The sequence below is a fragment of the Triticum urartu genome, chromosome 3A (assembly GCF_056163025.1).
Source record: "Triticum urartu cultivar PI428250 chromosome 3A, HENAU_Tu73, whole genome shotgun sequence".
Classification (NCBI taxonomy): Eukaryota; Viridiplantae; Streptophyta; class Magnoliopsida; order Poales; family Poaceae; genus Triticum; species Triticum urartu.
This window is the reverse complement of record NC_141875.1, coordinates 28,318,599-28,336,123: the sequence shown is the minus strand read 5'-3', so window position 1 is coordinate 28,336,123 and position 17,525 is coordinate 28,318,599. Positions and strand designations below refer to the sequence as shown.

The 17,525-nt window shown below is 47.8% G+C and overlaps 1 pseudogene; it reads left to right on the top strand.

The window, feature by feature from the left end:
- The first annotated feature begins 8,695 nt into the window (after positions 1–8,695).
- LOC147978153 (lysine--tRNA ligase pseudogene) lies at positions 8,696–13,647 on the top strand (annotated as a pseudogene).
- Positions 13,648–17,525: the final 3,878 nt, after the last annotated feature.

Below are 17,525 nucleotides of genomic sequence, written 5' to 3'. Positions count from 1 at the left end.
ATTGAACTAACAATCTTGTATGGTGCCTAAACTACAATGATTCAGGAACATCAGATGACTCAAGGGTTGCAGTACATGAAATGCATTTGCAAATGCAGCCAAAACCTGACATATACCAAAAAAGATTGTTATATTCCTCCCTGGTACAATAAATAATAAACTAAAATAATTCCTGGTACAAAAATAATAAACTATACATAGTTAATTTCTTCTCTTCAGCAACTTTCTGAATGACCCTAATAGTCACTGACAATATTTGGACAGATTGAAAACAATTTAACTTCAGTACTTCAAGTAATTTGCATGAAAGATTTTTGAAGTCCAACTTCTGAATCCAGAATTTGATTAGTTCCATAAATTTGTATGACCACAGATTTAGAAAATTTTCAGAGATTTGTATGACCAAAGATACAGTTCAGATTTGATTAGTTCCATAAATTTGTATGACCAAATATATATTTCAGATTTGTATAGTTTCAGAGATTTGTATGACCAAAGATACAGTTCAGATTTGAATTGTTTCAGAAATTGGCATGACCAAAGATGCTATTGTATATAAATGGGCTGCTGTAGAACTGTTCTTCATCTTTATAGTGCTGTTGTATAGAAATATGCTGAATTTTCTGCTCTGATTGTTGCTCAAAGAAATTAAGCAAAAAATGGGGTCCTGGGAGACGCCGCTGCTGCTTGAGGCCCTTGAGAGGCCCTTCGTGTCGTGATGATTTTGCAGGTACCCTGAGAGGCCCTTGAGTTTGCCGGAATGTCGATTAACTTCCGTTTCGGCAAATTCGGGTACTCCATATGTCCTATTTTCGGCAAAGGTCATGCTGAAATTTTCCGTGAATTTTAGCATGACTTTGCTAAAAATCGGACATACGAGGTACTTGCTACTAATGCATGGGCCGGGGTATCTTAGTACTTAATTAAGTAGGATCAAGTGCCCATTTATTCTTGCTGTATTAAACCATAGGTGGCAATAGAGCCAAGTGATTAGTGCCAAGTGATTAGGCCCAACCTAGGGTGCCTCGGCATCGATAAACCCTAAATGATGAAAACTTAACTTGGCTGCCCCGGATGAGAACCTAAATGATGTACGCTTAGGCTTTTAGGGTGCCTCGGCATCGACAAACCCTAAATGATGAAAGCTTAGGCTTTTAGGGTGCCTCGGTGTCGACAAACCCTAAATGATGAGACCATGATCTTGTTCCTTGACAATAACCAACTTTTTGACCAAATTTTTTCCTATTTAGAGCGAAACATGGCCCACAACGATGAGGCCGGTGGTTTGGGCGGCAAGCAATTCTGGGAGCTGTCCCAGGAGATGGAGGAACAACCTCACCGCTATGAGGACGCCGCGGAAGACACCGATCCTAATTACACAACCCCTAGTGCCGCCGAGGATGCCACCACGGATGATGGCGGCGCACACACAGATGGCAGCCAACCGAAGAAGCAAAGGAAGGACCGGCGCCCGAATGCGCTCCGCACCGTCAAGGAGGAATTCACTCAAGTGGACTCCGACGGGAATCCAACGGAGCCCAAACATATAGTCAAGGGGTACTCGGTTCAGCTCGGGTGCATTCTCCGAAGCACCGTATCGATCAACACCGAGAACCTTAGGCATAAGGACCGAGGGAATTTGCGCAACCTCCTCTTCACGAAGCTGCACGAACGATACAAGTTCCCCGCCGAATTTGAAAACACACGCCTCTCAGGGAATAAAGTGAACAGTGCCTCCCTCACAAAGATGAGCACGGCCCTGTCTACTTGGAAAAGCGCGGTGAAGAGAATGATTGATAAAGGTGATAGTTATGAGAAGATCAAGGCAAAATATCCTTTGATGAGCGAAGATGAGTACAAGGAGTTCAAGATCAAGTGCGAGAGCAGTGCAACCTCCGAATCAAGTCAGTGGGGGAAAGAAATGCGGGAGTTGAACTTAGGGGAACACAAACTCGGTCCCGGCGGTTACAGAGTGGCGGAGCCTTTATGGGACAAGGAGGACGCGGAGCGTGCCGAGCAAGGCCTACCGCCCCGCTTCGAGAAATACAGCGGTGACAAGCAAACCAGGAACTATGTCAGGGCCCGGTACAAGGAGGACTCGATAACAAAGGAGCTTACCACGGATCCGAAGACCAGGGCGCTTGAGCTTCTTCTGGTAAGGAATACACCCCCGCGTAATTAGCTCCATATCGTTGCACTCTAATTAATCCCCAATATTTCTAAATGGTTCACGTTCCTTTCGCAGGACACTGAAAGCAGTAGCGCGGGGTCGTCTAAGAGCTCCCCTTTCGACACCCCTTTAAATAGGGCGCTGAACGTAATGAAAAACAAGGATAAGCTCACTAAGCCGACGTCAGCTGGTCGTGTGGCCAGCAATGGCTTGTCCACAAAATGGGGGTCATACTATACCGCTGGTGTGCGGAAGGAGAAAAAGACCAGCTCGGAAAGCTAGACGCGCGAGGTTGAATAACTCAAGGCACAAGTGGCGCGGATTCCGGAGCTTGTCCAAGAGCAAGTGCAACAACAACTTGGAACGACGCTCAACGCCATGGTGCCTACGTTGATTCATGGGCTGACGGCGTGGATTGCGGGCGGCCAACAGGGGCCTCCCCCGGTTCCCAGCTTCACGGCCAGCAACTCGCACAGCGCGCAGGCGGCTCCATTGGTGTCTCCGGCGGCGCCATTGGTGTCTCCGGCGGCGGCGCCATTGGTGTCTCCGGCGGAGGCGGTATTCGTGTCTCCGGCGCCGGCACGGGCATTGGAGCTTAATGCACCCGGGTATACGCCGGCCGGCACCTCGCCAGCAAGTGCCCCCTCCGTCAGTTGCACGCCCGCCGTTGGCGGTGCCTCGACATTAGCCGAGCTCGACGGCATCACGGTAACTAAGCGTCTCGGCCGATGACTTCATCTCCTTGCCTTTGACTGGGCATCCCTGATGCCCTGTACATGTTTTCGCAGGGCACCACCAACGTTCCTTGCACTCTTCTGCACTTCGTGGGCACCAAGTTGGTCGATGTCGCCAAGGGAAGAATCGTTCAACCGGGCAACCCCACGTTCCACGGTAATCCGATGCAACCCACAATCTATAGGGTTGAAGTGGTTTGGGTGCTGCCAGGCTGCGACGAGCTGTTACCTCCGATTCGACCCGCTGGGGCCGACGAAGAAGATGAGATGACCCTCAGCACCTGCGTAAACTGGCCCCTACTTTGGCCGAAGAGCCAGATTCGTTTGGGGGGGGGGGGACACCAACCCACAGACAAGACCGCCGGTCGTGCCGGCGCCAAGCCATGGCAAGAACGCCGCAAACGCTACCGGACCTGCCGGACATCCCTATGGCACAGGATCCGGACAGCCCTATGGCACAGGATCCGGACGGCGACGACAACGACGACGGTACATTTACCAAAGTTGATAAGTACTTTGCCGAACATGGGTACGCTGGCGAGTTCTGCGGGCCTCTTTCTCAAGAACTCAACCAAGACGACCGCGATCTAGCTAGTACGGCGGAGAAATCCAATTGCAACAGGCGTCGTCTGGCGTTCAGTTCTCAGGACACGCCTCCAGCTCCCGCCTTCACCGAGCCTCAGATAGCTGAGGTGCGAAATATTATCAGCCCCAACATGCTCAAGAAGGCAGTCTGTTAGCAGAACTCGGTCCCATTACAGGAGATCAAGAAGAAGGGACGGAAACGGAAGACTAACAAGGGCGCCGGTGCGAGCCAGCCGGCACCGAGTTTGATCCGTGCTCAGGACGGGCCACCTTCACCTAAGGATATCTCGAGGAGGGTGCATGTGGCGGGTAGGGCGATGCTACCACCAAATATGCTGAATGCTGCAACCGGTGCTATGCGGAGTCTGCACGACAGTGTTCTTTCTTTGGAGAAGCAGCGTCTCAGAGAGAAGGATGTGGCATACCCGGTTTTCGTGGACAAGGTGCCAGAGGGCAAGGGCTTTGTGGATGGCGACATCGGGGGTCCTGTGGTTTGATGACATCTTTGCTATGTTTAACCTTCATCCGCTGCACTACACCTTCGTTCGGCTATTTTCGCTGAGTATGGAGATGCGGATCATTAGAGACAAGACCCCGGACATCGTGATAGTCGACCCCTTCTACATGCGTGCCAAGCACTTGAGCAGTGCTGGGGACCGCCAAGTTGCGAGTTCACACCTCGAAGGCGTCATTCTGGCAAACCCAGATAAGGATAACTTCCTTGTAGCTTACTTTCCCAAGTAAGTCATCCCTTAACCGCCCCGTAACATATGATTTCTTAGATTTCGATCGTTCTTTTTTTTCTAACATTCCGTGTTCTGTGCAGTGACACACATTGCACACTCATTCTCTTAAGCCCGAAATATTCCATGGCCACGTATTTAGACCCGAACCGTAACTCCAAGATAGACTACACAAATGTCAAGAAAGTTCTTGATGATGTTCTCCCCGCCTACGCCAAATCTGGAGGCACCTTCACCAGGGAAGTTCGTAAGTACGGCAAGCACATGTTCTCACACAATACGAAGTTCTGCTGCGTCAAGCAGCCGCCTGGCGGTCAGAAGGATGCCTACTACGCCCTCCATCACATGCGGGCGATCGTAAGGGACCATCATCAACTTCTGCTACCAGATAATCTCAAAGATTGGGCCGCGAGCTTGTCGGCAGTCCAGAATGCGGACCTCAGACAAGAATTCTTTCGCATCCAGTCGGAGTTTGCGGACATCATCCATCAAGATGTCCTTCATACCTCGGGGCAGTTCTTCCTCAGATATCAACCGTCCAACAGTGAGATAGATGAAATGCTACAAATGCAGGGTGACAACGACCGCGATTTCATGACCATCACGACAGACGGCAGCTTCATCCACGTTCCTGTCCGATGAGTCGAGTCGAAAGTAGTGATGTGTAGTTCTGAAACATTGATTGGCTCATGTTGTAATTATACTTTAATGAATTCGTATGTCTCTTTGGTTTGGACAGTCGTTCAACTTAGATGTAATCAATGCTATTTATTAGTAGGACCATGAATCGTGCTATTAATGTCTTCCTTTTCTCTTCCGATCCTTTTGTTACATATTGCTTATGTATTGTCTGTTGTTTGGCTTGTGCATAGAGATGCCGTCGTATGTCGTGTACAAGGGTAAGGTTCCCGGAGTCTACGACGACTGGGAGGAGTGTCGGAGACAGGTTCACCATTTCAGCGGTAACAGTTACAAAGGGTACACCACTAGGGCGGAGGCCGAATGTAGATACGCCCGCTATCTAGAGGGAGAGAGGAGGGAGCGTTGGAGGAACCGGATGAAGACCAGTTTGATCGCGATGATGCTCATCGTGATGACCACAGCTCTCTTCTATGTGATGGTAGTTTAGATGATCGATATCGACTTGTAATGTGAAGGCAAACTCGATACTCGCGGTCTTGAGACTTGTAATGTTTTATCTTTGTTCGGTCTTTTGAATTCGGAGACTAAGATGATATATTGTATTCGGAGACTAATCTTCTATTGTATTTGATGAATCTGATGTTGCTGTGTGCTGCTGTCTATATTCTGTCCAATAATATATTTTGTAACATGTGCAAAAATCAGAAAAGCAAAAATAAATAAAACCTAATATTCATACTAATGGCGCACCACACAAGACACTAATGGCGCACTGTGATCGTCACACTAATGGCGCATTAACTGCTGGTGCGCCATTAGAATGCCAAAGCACATGGGTACATATGGCCCCCTGGAAGGCATTCTAATGGCGCACTGCAGGCTATACTAATGGCACTACGTGGTGCGCCATTAGAACACCAGATACTAATGGCGCACCGGTGGTGCGCCATTAGAATTTAATTCTAATGGCGTGATGCCAGTGGCGCACCGGTAGTGCGCCATTAGAAGGCAAATTCGGTGCGCCACTAGCATGCCTTTTCCTAGTAGTGTAGTGATTAGTGGGGCTTAATGGACAGAAAGAGAATAGTATGATTCCCAGTTTGATCAGAAAAGAAGTAGAAGATCAATATGTTAGTTGAGGTACAGTATGACGTACACCGCCGTGAGCGCCGCCATGAGCTCCAGCGCCTCACCGGAGCTGCAGCAGGTGTACTGTCGCGGGCGAGCATGCCGATGAGACGACGAAGTCCACTGCAGCAGTTGTACTGTCTACCTCAAATCAACAAAATCAAAAGGAATTTTGAAATGATTTGATTCTACATAATCAACTTCCATGGATCAAATGCATATAGTATAATCTAATGTTATTTGCGAAACCTTTTGAACTACCAACTACTAAGTTGCATCCAAGCACGAAATATAATTTCAGGCAGAAGCTCACCTCGACAGTAGATTGGAACTTCCTTGATAGTTTCGGTTCCATGTAGTTGGGCCAAACTTCAATCAAAAGTTTGTTCAACCCCTCCCAAGGCTTTATTGGAGTTGTAAGGTACTATAGAGGTAAAATGAGCATGACTATCTCCATAAACAAACAATAACGTAAATAGAGCAAGGAAACAGCACATACTGTACTGTTGTGTTCAGTATATGGTGCTTCCATCTTTTGTTCAAATCTTCTACAGCCCCATACTGCATCACGGATACAAAAGGGTGAGAACTAAGAAGACAAACAGAACCATTAGGGGCCTAGATAAAATGTTGTTTGCTGCTAACTCACTTTCAAAATCATTATTAGCACTTAACAAAACAAAACATATCAGAATTTCCTAACAAATAAAAAGCTATAGTTCACACTCTGTTTCTCTTTCAGAAATTACAAAGTATCATGTGAATGCCCAAGATAAGACATTATACATGCTATACTAAAAGTAAGATGGCATCAAACGAACTATGAATCCATGTATGATCTGACCAACACAGGGGAAAGAAACAACAGCTACCTGAATGATCGCCCAGACGGCGGCCGCGAGGGGCACCCAGTTAGACAATGGCACGACCCAGCACTCAACGAACCACGCGAAGAGGCCGAGCAGGATTAATTTTCTTGGAAGATACTGACTTCTCAAAAGTCAGATGCCATGACCAGATCTTGCCATCTTCAGATACCGATGCTAGATATGTCATGGTCCCTTAATACATGTTCTGGTTCGACTCTATATCAAGAAATTATTGAGTGTGAAGATTGCACATGTGCGAAATCCTGAGATTGTTTGCCAATGTTAAGAATAGGGAAAAAATAAAGAACAGAAATAATTCACCCGCCCTCCACAAGATCAGGTCGACGCCGTTATGCTGCATGAGCGACAGTAGCGCGTCCCGCACCGCCTGGAGCAGATCCCGCCGTCCCGCTCCCACACTTTCTTTATATGGGTAGGGATGGTTCAGAACATTTTTCTCGAATACGCATGAGCATGCGTATCATATATTAAAGAAGAAGCGGCAAAGAAGCCGGATAGAATGCCTTTCGTCCATTACAATGCCAATCACAGGAATTAGCATCCACATCCACCAAACACACCCACCACGCGTACTACAATACTTGCTTCACCTAGGCCAACCTCATGCCGATGGCGATTGGGCAAGCCACAGAGCAACCGAGCCGCGTCACAACCGCTGCCGAAGACCTCTACAACAAGACCAAAACTCGCAACCAACACAGACCAACGTACTCAACCCATTGCGCCAAGAAGTCAGCAAGTGGACGGCAGGGCCTGGACGGACCTAGAGACGGCATCAAGGGATGGTTTAGAACATTCAGAGGGGCCATTCCCACAGACGATTTTGATTTCCTCAGAGCGATGATTAACCTAGCCAGCTAGTCATTTTCAGGCTTGGGAATAAAGCTTCAGAAAATCTCAAGGTTCCGTGATTCGAAGGTTATGTTCTCAAGACAGATTTGCATCGGTTTTTAGGAGATTCACATCTGATTTCAAACTAATAATCTCATAGGTCATCCCCACGCTGAGCAGAGCACTACTCATTCACATCAGAATTCAAACTAAGAATCTCATAGGTCATCCCCACGCTGAGCAGAGCACTACTCACCAGTGACGAGATCGAACGCAGATGGAGGCGCAGGAGAGGGAGCACGGAGATCCCAACCAGGAGCACGACCCTCCTTCCGAGTCCCCTCCTGGAGGATGAGCAGCGAGACAGAGACACACGGGCAGAGGTCCGTGCTGCTGCTGCAGACGAGGCCGAGGTCGGAGGCGGTGACGTCGTCTGTCAGGGGTGGAGAACCTCTCTCCCGTCGCGGCCCCCCTTCCGCTGCCGTACTCGAGGAAGAAAGGGAGAGGCGGAGGGCTAGAAATAGGCTAGGGCAGGGGAAAGGGGAGGAGCAGACGAGAGAAATGGCTGAGACGGCGGCGGCGGCGGCTTTGGAGGTTGCGTGCGAGAGCTGATGTGACGATGTGGGGCGAAAGAAAAGTAGAAGTTACCTTCCAAGGGAAGGAAGGGATCCATCGCTAGTTTTTTTATACTTCGCCACATTAAAACGGGGATGAGAGATGCCGATGGGAGCCTGATGGAATTTTTTTTATACTTCGCCACAGTAAAGACGGGGATGAGCGATGCCAATGGGAGCCTGATGGATGCATTTTTTTGTCGTACATGCGAACGCGCGAGGAGGCGCCTTTGATGCGCACGTTAATGTTTTGGATATAAATAAACCGACGAAGAACACGAAATCGGTGCTAGGTCAACAAAGTCTCCGCTTTGTTTTTCCCCAACTACGGTACGGGAGAGAGTTTTGCACCACGCCCATGGCGGACGACGGCATGGATCCCACCCAGTACTACCACAACAGGCTCGGCGCGCTCGCCGCGCAGAAGGCCGCCGGCGTCAACCCCTACCCGCACGCCTTCCAGCCCACCGTCTCCGTCGCCGACTACGTCCACAGGTACAGGGGCCTGGCCGACGGGGAGAAGCTGGTCGACGTCACCGAGTCCCTGGCCGGGAGGATAATGAGCAAGAGGACGTCGTCCTCCAGCCTCCTCTTCTACGACCTCCACCGCGGCGGCGCCAAGGTCCAGGTCATGGCAGACTCCGGGACCTCGGAGCTGGAGACTCCCGAGGAATTCTCCGCTTTCCACTCTGGCGTGAAGCTTGGCGACGTGGTCGACGTGCGTGGGTTCCCTGGTAAAAGCAACCGAGGCGAGCTCAGCATATTCCCTGCACAGTTCATCGTGCTCTCGCCCTGCCTGCACATGCTGCCGCGGCAGGCTAATAGGCACCGGCGCACGCCGCCGCTGCCGTGGGCGCCCGTCATGCCCAGGAACATGGAGAGCTACGCCCTCAAGGACCAGGAGACACGGTACCGCCGACGGTACCTCGATCTCATGGTGAACCCTGAGGTGAGGCCCGTCTTCACGGTGCGAGCCAGAGTCATCTCCTTCATCCGGAGCTTCCTTGACAAGCGTGGGTTTTTGGAGGTGGACACCCCGATGATGAACGTGGTTGCCGGTGGCGCCGCCGCCAGGCCGTTCTTCACGCACCACAACGACCTGAACATGAAGTTGTACATGCGCATCGCGCCAGAGCTCTACCTGAAGCAGCTCGTCGGCGGCGGACTGGACCGCGTGTACGAGATCGGGAGGCAGTTCAGGAACGAAGGCATCGACACGACGCACAACCCCGAGTTCACGACGTGCGAGTTCTACATGGCCTATGCGGACTACAACGACCTGATGGAGCACACGGAGGAGATGCTGGGCGGCATGGTGAAGGAGCTCACGGGCGGCTACAAGGTACAGTACCACGCCAACGGCGCCGACAAGCCGCCTATCGAGATCGATTTTACTCCTCCATTCGCGCGGATCAACATGATCAAGGGACTGGAGGACATGGCCGATCTCAACATACCGGAGGAGGATCTGTCGACCGATGATGCCAACGAGTACTTGATGGAGGCTTGTGCCAGGTACGACATTACGTGCCCGCTTCCACACACGACGGCACGGCTGCTGGACACGCTTGTCGGGCACTTCCTGGAGGAGACATGCGTGAACCCGACGTTCATCATCAACCATCCGGTGATCATGAGCCCACTCGCAAAGTCACACAGGGACGAAGCCCGGCCTGGACTGACTGAAAGGTTTGAGCTGTTCATCAACAAGCATGAGGTGTGCAACGCCTACATGGAGCTGAATGACCCCGTCGTGCAGAGGGAGCGGTTTGAGGAGCAGCTCAGGGATCGTCAGGACGGTGACGATGAAGCGATGGCCATGGACGAAACCTTCTGCACTGCCCTTGAGTATGGCCTGCCGCCGACCGGAGGCTGGGGTCTGGGGATTGATCGCCTTCCTGTTCCTGGCCATGAAGCCTCAAGACAGCTAGCTGTTTGAAAAGATGAAATTCTTGTCCTATGAAAGAAACAAAATGGAATTTAAGTTATGGACAGTAATTGCCCATTGTCAATAAGGTTTCCTAGTTCTGTGCTTTACAAATAGTTAATTTCTGTACTTCGAGAAATAACAAGCAATGTTAACTAGTTCTATGTTATTTTAATGGACAGTAACTGCCATTGTCAATATGGTTTTCTATTTCCTTGAGTTGCTATAAGCCTATAACTAACCTCATGTTCATGTAATATGTTTTGGTGTTTTTTTGCTTCTGAAAAAGAGGACAACTCCGGTCCCAGAATCCCACATACGACAAGATGTTTCTGCTCCAAACGGTAGAGCAGAAACATCTGCACTCGCCGGCTGAAGCTGATGCGAGCAAACATAAAAAACTCCGCTCCCCAGGTAGGTAAGTTGCCGTGATTTGCTACAGAATCTTTTGTTCAAAAGAAATCTCATTGCATCCAACAAAGCTTTGCGATGTGTTGGTCCAAGTAAAAAAGTAGACGCAATGCCATCATTACTCAACCTTAAGCAAGAGACAGCACAGGTTGCAACCATGGAACACTTTAAAATTTGTAAGATGGCACCCTTTTTAAACACTTGATGATGTTGTACTGGAACAACCGCAGGGAGTCATATGGAAACATCAGAAACTTACACCTGATTGCTGTTATGTGTCGCTTGTTCTTCCAAGAATTGCATGGAATTTGTTCTGCGCCAGGTTTGCAGCGTATAGAAGTTCCAATCTGGCAAACATCTACAAGTCACATAGTAGTCCTCACATAATACATCAATTGATTTGCAATGGACATATCTACTTACAGATTGTGTATAAACATGCTCAACTTATTCTCATGTCTTCAGGTCGGAAGGGAGCGGTTTATACTTTGAGCAATATGTCACAAGGGCTTTGATCCAGCAGCACATCATTCCTTTTTTCTGACTAAATGACACGGTTTTGATGGACAGTTAGACAAAATAGCATAAATTGGGTTTTTGCTTGGTCTAGGATAATTTTCACCCTGGGCCCTTACACCTGGCTCGATCGACCCTTATCGACCAGAAGTAGTCGTTAATCCAAAGAAATAACAACGCCGCCGCAGCTTCTTTCTTTCACTCGGACCCATATTACGAAAGCAAGAAAGGCAGCTACCGGCCAGCAGACGAGGGGCATGCAGACCCCATGGCACCGGAATTTTTCACTAGTACGACAGATGGTCAAAGCGTCCGCACTAGCATTCCCAGAATTCCGAGCATTGCCACCATGTCTTGCTAGTTTTCTGATGCCTCCTAATCCTATATGCTTCCAGCAACATTGACTACGATTTTTCTATTGAAGCTTTAGAGCTGATCCCCACTGCATTCTGATATACGTTTAGGTTTCACCATAGTGTGTCAGCAAGTGCTTGCAAGAGGGTCGGGGAGGTTAGTGAAGAATGGAAAAGCAGCAAGTGAAAGGGTGAGCTTTTAAAAGTAGAGGATGTAGAAGTATTGTCACGCCTGCGGTCTTAATGTTAGCCACGTCACCCATCATGTGGTACACAGACCCAGTGATGTTGTAATAAGTTGTAGCAGAAAGGAGAAAAGTCACTTGCATATGTTGATCGATCCTTCAATGTCGCTTAATAGTGATATAACTCACCATGTTATAAAGTGACTACCATCATATGTAGACCAGGCCGGAGTATGTCACTGTTTATGTTGCCAGTTATTTTCAGTAGATTTACACTTTGGACAAACCAAAAATATGTATGTGCAATCACCACCAGGTGTCCATTAAGTGAGGAAATGAGCTAGACCCAAAGCAATAGTTTGACAGGTTTAGTTTGGGTATATTACTAAAATCACCTAGAGATACATCCAAGTATAAACTAGTATAAGAAACTAGTGTTACATCTTGGTACTACCATCATTCTGGATGTATTTTTTTTCTAACGTCCAATTGAAGCAAGTTAAACAAAAAATATGGGGCTAAAATATATTTGTCATCTAATGCAATTTAGTAAACTTCTTTGCATTGTCTCTCTTACATAGTATTGGCTACGTGAGAGTATCTTGTGCCAGGAAAGAGAGGCTGTTTTCTTAGCACTACGTATCCTAGTAGTGGGCTGCAAAGGGGGAGACATTTCAGTTGTGGCATATTGTTGCTTGGATCTCCCTAACTTCCTGATGCCTCCTGCTCCTACATGTAGAGAGGCAAGACATAAATGCCATCCAAGTATTATTTTCTGACAACTTAATCATCATTTTTAATTTGTCAGTCAGAATGACTAGAAACAATCGAGATTTCAAATGTGCAGGCGTACAAGTTGTGTTTGTGAGTATTGCATGTGGCAAGAGGAAAATGAAATGGGCAAGGAATGGGACTCCTCCCTTTTAAAGATGGATCCAGGAGGTAGAATCAATTTGTGTGGGGCCTTGATTATTAGCCGTCTCCCTGATCTCGGCAGCCACCTTCCATTGGCCGCAAGTCACGCAACTTCGTACTGTTCTTTTAAGTGCTGTGTTTGATATTGTTATTCCAGTGACCCGGTAGTGCCGTAGTGGCCGTCATGGTTAAAATTTTCAATGAAATTTCACATATTTCGATGAGTTCCAAAATTGTTTTCTTTTCCAAACTAAAAACCTTGGTGGTGGTAATCACAAATAGTTAATTTCTCTTCCTTTTCACAAATAGTTTATTTCTGTACTTTGAGAAATAACAAGGCAATGTTTCGGAGTTCTGTCGTATTTTAATGGACAGTAATTCCCCATTGTCAATATGGTTTTCCTTTTCATTGAGTTGCGTATAATTAACCTCATCTCTGACCATGCTGCATGTAATATTTTTTGATGTTTTTTTTTCTGAAAAAGAGGATAACTCAATCCCGACAGGGGTCCACCTCCTGTCAGGCCACCACACCCTAGATACAACAAGAATTTTCTGCTCCGAACAGCAGAAGCAGATTGGAGCGAAATTACCACCTCGGCTCCCCAGTAGGTAACTTGTTGTAATTTGCCACAGAATTTTACTTCCTGTCCAACAGAAATCTCAATCCATCCAATATAGTTTAGCGATGTGTTGGTTCATGTAAAAAAAATTAGAGGGATGACCATTACTGATCCTCAGAATGTACACAAAAAGTTTTACACATTGCCATTGTACAGTGCAAAAGTTGCAACCATGAAACACTTCAACTTTGAATCATAAGATGTCACACATTTTGGACACTTAATGATGTTGTGCTCCAACAATTTTAGGGAGTCAAATTCTGCACCATATTGAGAGATCATAAACTATACCTGATTGGTGTTATGCGCAGCTTGTTCTCTCGGAATTTTACGAATTATGTTTTGCAGCAGGTTTGCAGCATATAGAAGTTACAGTCTAGACTCGTACATGTTACTTTGTCTTGCGACATTCTATTTGGCAGTGAAAATATTTTCCCTTGAATGGACGCCAAAAGGAATGGCAATCAAAATTCAGTGTAACACAAAGGAGGGCAAATCGAAAGGAGAGGGGGGCAAACACAGAAGCAGGTGCAGCCGAGCTGTGATAGACCCGTGCGTTATTGTCTTCAAGGTACTACAGGTTTCCAGATACTAGTAACCCAAAAGCACATATCAGCCTGTGAGCGCAGACCCTCCTTGTAATAAGGATACAAAGGTCCAAAAAGGTGCACATTAAACAAAACAGATGCACTATCAGAACAAGCACGGAGCAACAGCATGTATGAACTGATCTCGCTATCCCGTTCTCGCCGGAGGAGGTGGGGAGGTCGATCGCCTCAATGAAGGCGGGGTCGGCGCCGGGGCCGGATGGCCTGCCGGTTGCCTTCTTCCAGAAATTCTGGAACGTCCTAAAACCTGTGATCATGCCAATGTTCCATGAATTCTATATCGGAACATTTGACATGGCGCGTATAAATTTTGGTGTTATCACCCTGATCCCATAAGTAGTTGGGGCGACGGACATTCGCCAATTCAGACCTATCACAATTATCAACGTCCTGGAGCGCATCTTCTCTAAAGTCTGCACGATTAGATTCGCACTGGTAGTCCACCCACTTCAGACAGCCTTCTTGAAAGGGAGACGAATTCATGACGAGGTTCTGTCCCTGCATGAGATTGTGCACGAGGTACGATCGCGTGGACAAAAGGGTGTCTTCCTCAAGCTGGACTTCCAGAAAGCCTATGATCGCCTAGACTGGGATTTCCTGCGGCTCGTTATGCAGCGCAGAGGCTTTGAGGACAAAAGGTGCAACTGAATTATGCAGTTGGTACGGTCTGCCAAGACTGCGATTAACATTAACGGTGATGTGGGGCCGTTCTTCTCATCCTCTGCGGGAGTGAAGCAAGGGGATCCGATACCCCCTGCTCTTCAATCTCGCCGTGGACGCTCTGGCAGGCATCCTGGACAAAGCTAGGAGGGCCGGCCACCTCTCGGGAGTTGCTAGTGTTGGGAATCGAAGCAGAATTTTAAAATTTTCTACGCATCACCAAGATCAATCTATGGAGTCATCTAGCAACGAGGGAGAGAGGAGTGCATCTACATACCCTTGTAGATCACGAGCGGAAGCGTTCAAGAGAACGGGGTTGATGGATTCGTACTCGTCGTGATCCAAATCACCGAAGATCCTAGCGCCGAACGGACGGCACCTCCGCGTTCAACACACGTACGGAGCGAGGACGTCTCCCGTGCCTTGATCCAGCAAGGAGGAGGGAGAGGTTGAGGAAGAGGGCTCCAACAGCAGCACGACGGCGTAGTGGTGGTGAAGCTGCAGTACTCCGGCAGGGCTTCGCCAAGCTCTTACGGAGGAGGAGAGGTGTTGGGGAGGGGAGGGGCTGCGCCTTGGATGTTCTATGCAGCCCTCCCCTTGCCCCTCTATTTATAGGGGAAGGAGGAAGGGGGCCGGCCCCCTCTAGATGAGATCTAGAGGGGGGGCCAAGGGGAGGGGGCTTGCCCTCCAAGCAAGGGGGGCGCCCCCTTTAGGGTTTCCCCCCCAACCCTAGGCGCATGGGCCCAAGGGGGGGGGCTGTGGCCTGCCCATGTAGGGCTGGTCCCCTTTCCTCTACAGCCCATTAGGCCCTCCGAGAGAGGTGGCCCCTCCCGGTGGACCCCCGAAACCCCTCCGGTGGCCCCGGTACAATACCGATATGGCCCAGAACCTTTCCGGTGACCGTACGACAACTTCCTACATATAAATCTTCACCTCCGGACCATTCGGGAACTCCTCGTGACGTCCGGGATCTCATCCAGGACTCCGAACAACATTCGGTAATCACATATAAGTCTTCCTAACAACCCTAGCGTCACAGAACCTTCAGTGTGTAGACCCTACGGGTTCGGGAGACATGCAGACATGACCGAGACGACTCTCCGGTCAATAACCAACAGCGGGATCTGGATACCCATGTTGGCTCCCACATGCTCCACGATGATCTCATCGGATGAACCACGATGTCGAGGATTCAATCAATCCGTATACAATTCCCTTTGTCTAGCGGTACGATACTTTCCCGAGATTCGATCGTCGGTATCCCAATACCTTGTTCAATCTCGTTACCGGCAAGTCTCTTTACTCGTTCCATAACACATCATCCCGTGATCAACTCCTTGGTCACATTGTGCACATTATGATGATGTCCTACCGAGTGGGCCCAGAGATACCTCTCCGTTTACACGGAGTGACAAATCCCAGTCTCGATTCGTGCCAACCCAACAGATACTTTCGGAGATACCTGTAGTGTACATTTATAGCCACCCAGTTACATTGTGATGTTTGGCACACCCAAAGCACTCCTACGGTATCCGGGATTTGCACAATCTCATGGTCTAAGGAAATGATACTTGACATTAGAAAAGTTTTAGCAAACGAACTGCACGATCTTGTGCTAGGCTTAGGATTGGGTCTTGTCCATCACATCATTCTCCTAATGATGTGATCCCGTTATCAACAACATACAATGTCCATGGTCAGGAAACCGTAACCATCTATTGATCAACGAGCTAGTCAACTAGAGGCTTACTAAAGACATGGTGTTGTCTATGTATCCACACATGTATCTGAGTTTGCTATCAATACAATTCTAGCATGGATAATAAACGATTATCATGAACAATGAAATATAATAATAATAACTAATTTATTATTGCCTCTAGGGCATATTTCCAACAGTCTCCCACTTGCACTAGAGTCAATAATCTAGTTCACATCGCCATGTGATTAACACTCACAGGTCACATTGCCATGTGACCAACATCCTAGAGTCTACTAGACTCAATGATCTAGTTCACATCACTATGTGATAAACCCTCAAAGATTTCTGGGTTTGATCATGTTATGCTTGTGAGAGAGGTTGTAGTCATCAGGTCTTGCGATATTCAGATCCCTATGTATTTCGCAAAACTTTATATCGTAGATGCTGCTACCACGTTCCATTTGGAGCTATTCCAAATTATTGCTCCATTATACGTATCCGGTATCTCTACTCAGAGCTATCCGGACAGGTGTTAAGCTTGCATCGATGTAACTCTTTATGTCGAACTCTTTATCACCTCCATAACCGAGAAACATTTCCTTATTCCTCTAGGGATAATTTTCACTGCTATCTGGCGATCCAGTCCTAGATCACCTTTGTACCCTCTTGCCAGACATTTGGCAAGGCGCACATCAGGTGCTGTACTCAGCATGGCATACCATATAGGGCCTATGACAAGAGCATAAGGGACGACCTTCGTCCTTCCTCTTTCTTCTGCCGTGGTCAATCTTTGAGTCTTACTCAACTTCACACCTTACAACTCAGGTAAGAACCCCTTCTTTGACTGATCTATTTTGAACTCCTTCAAAAAACATGTCAAGGTGTGCGTTCTTTGAAAGTATCATCAGGCGTTTTGATCTATCTCTATAGATCTTGATGCCCAATATGTAAGCAGCTTTATCCAGGTCTTCCTTTGAAAAACACTCTTCAAACAACCGTTTATGCTTTCCAGAAATTCTACATTATTTTGGATCAACAATATGTCATCCACATATACTTATCAGAAATGTTGTAGTGCTCCCACTCACTTTCTTGTAAATACAAGTTTCTAGCAAACATTGTATAAACCTAAAAGCTTTGATCACTCCATCAAAACATATATTCCGATTCCAAGATGCTTGCTCTAGTCCATAGAAGGATTGCTGGAGCCAGCATACCTTTTAGCATCCTTAGGATTGACAAAACCTTTTATTGTATCACATACAACTTTTCTTACGAAAACTGGTAA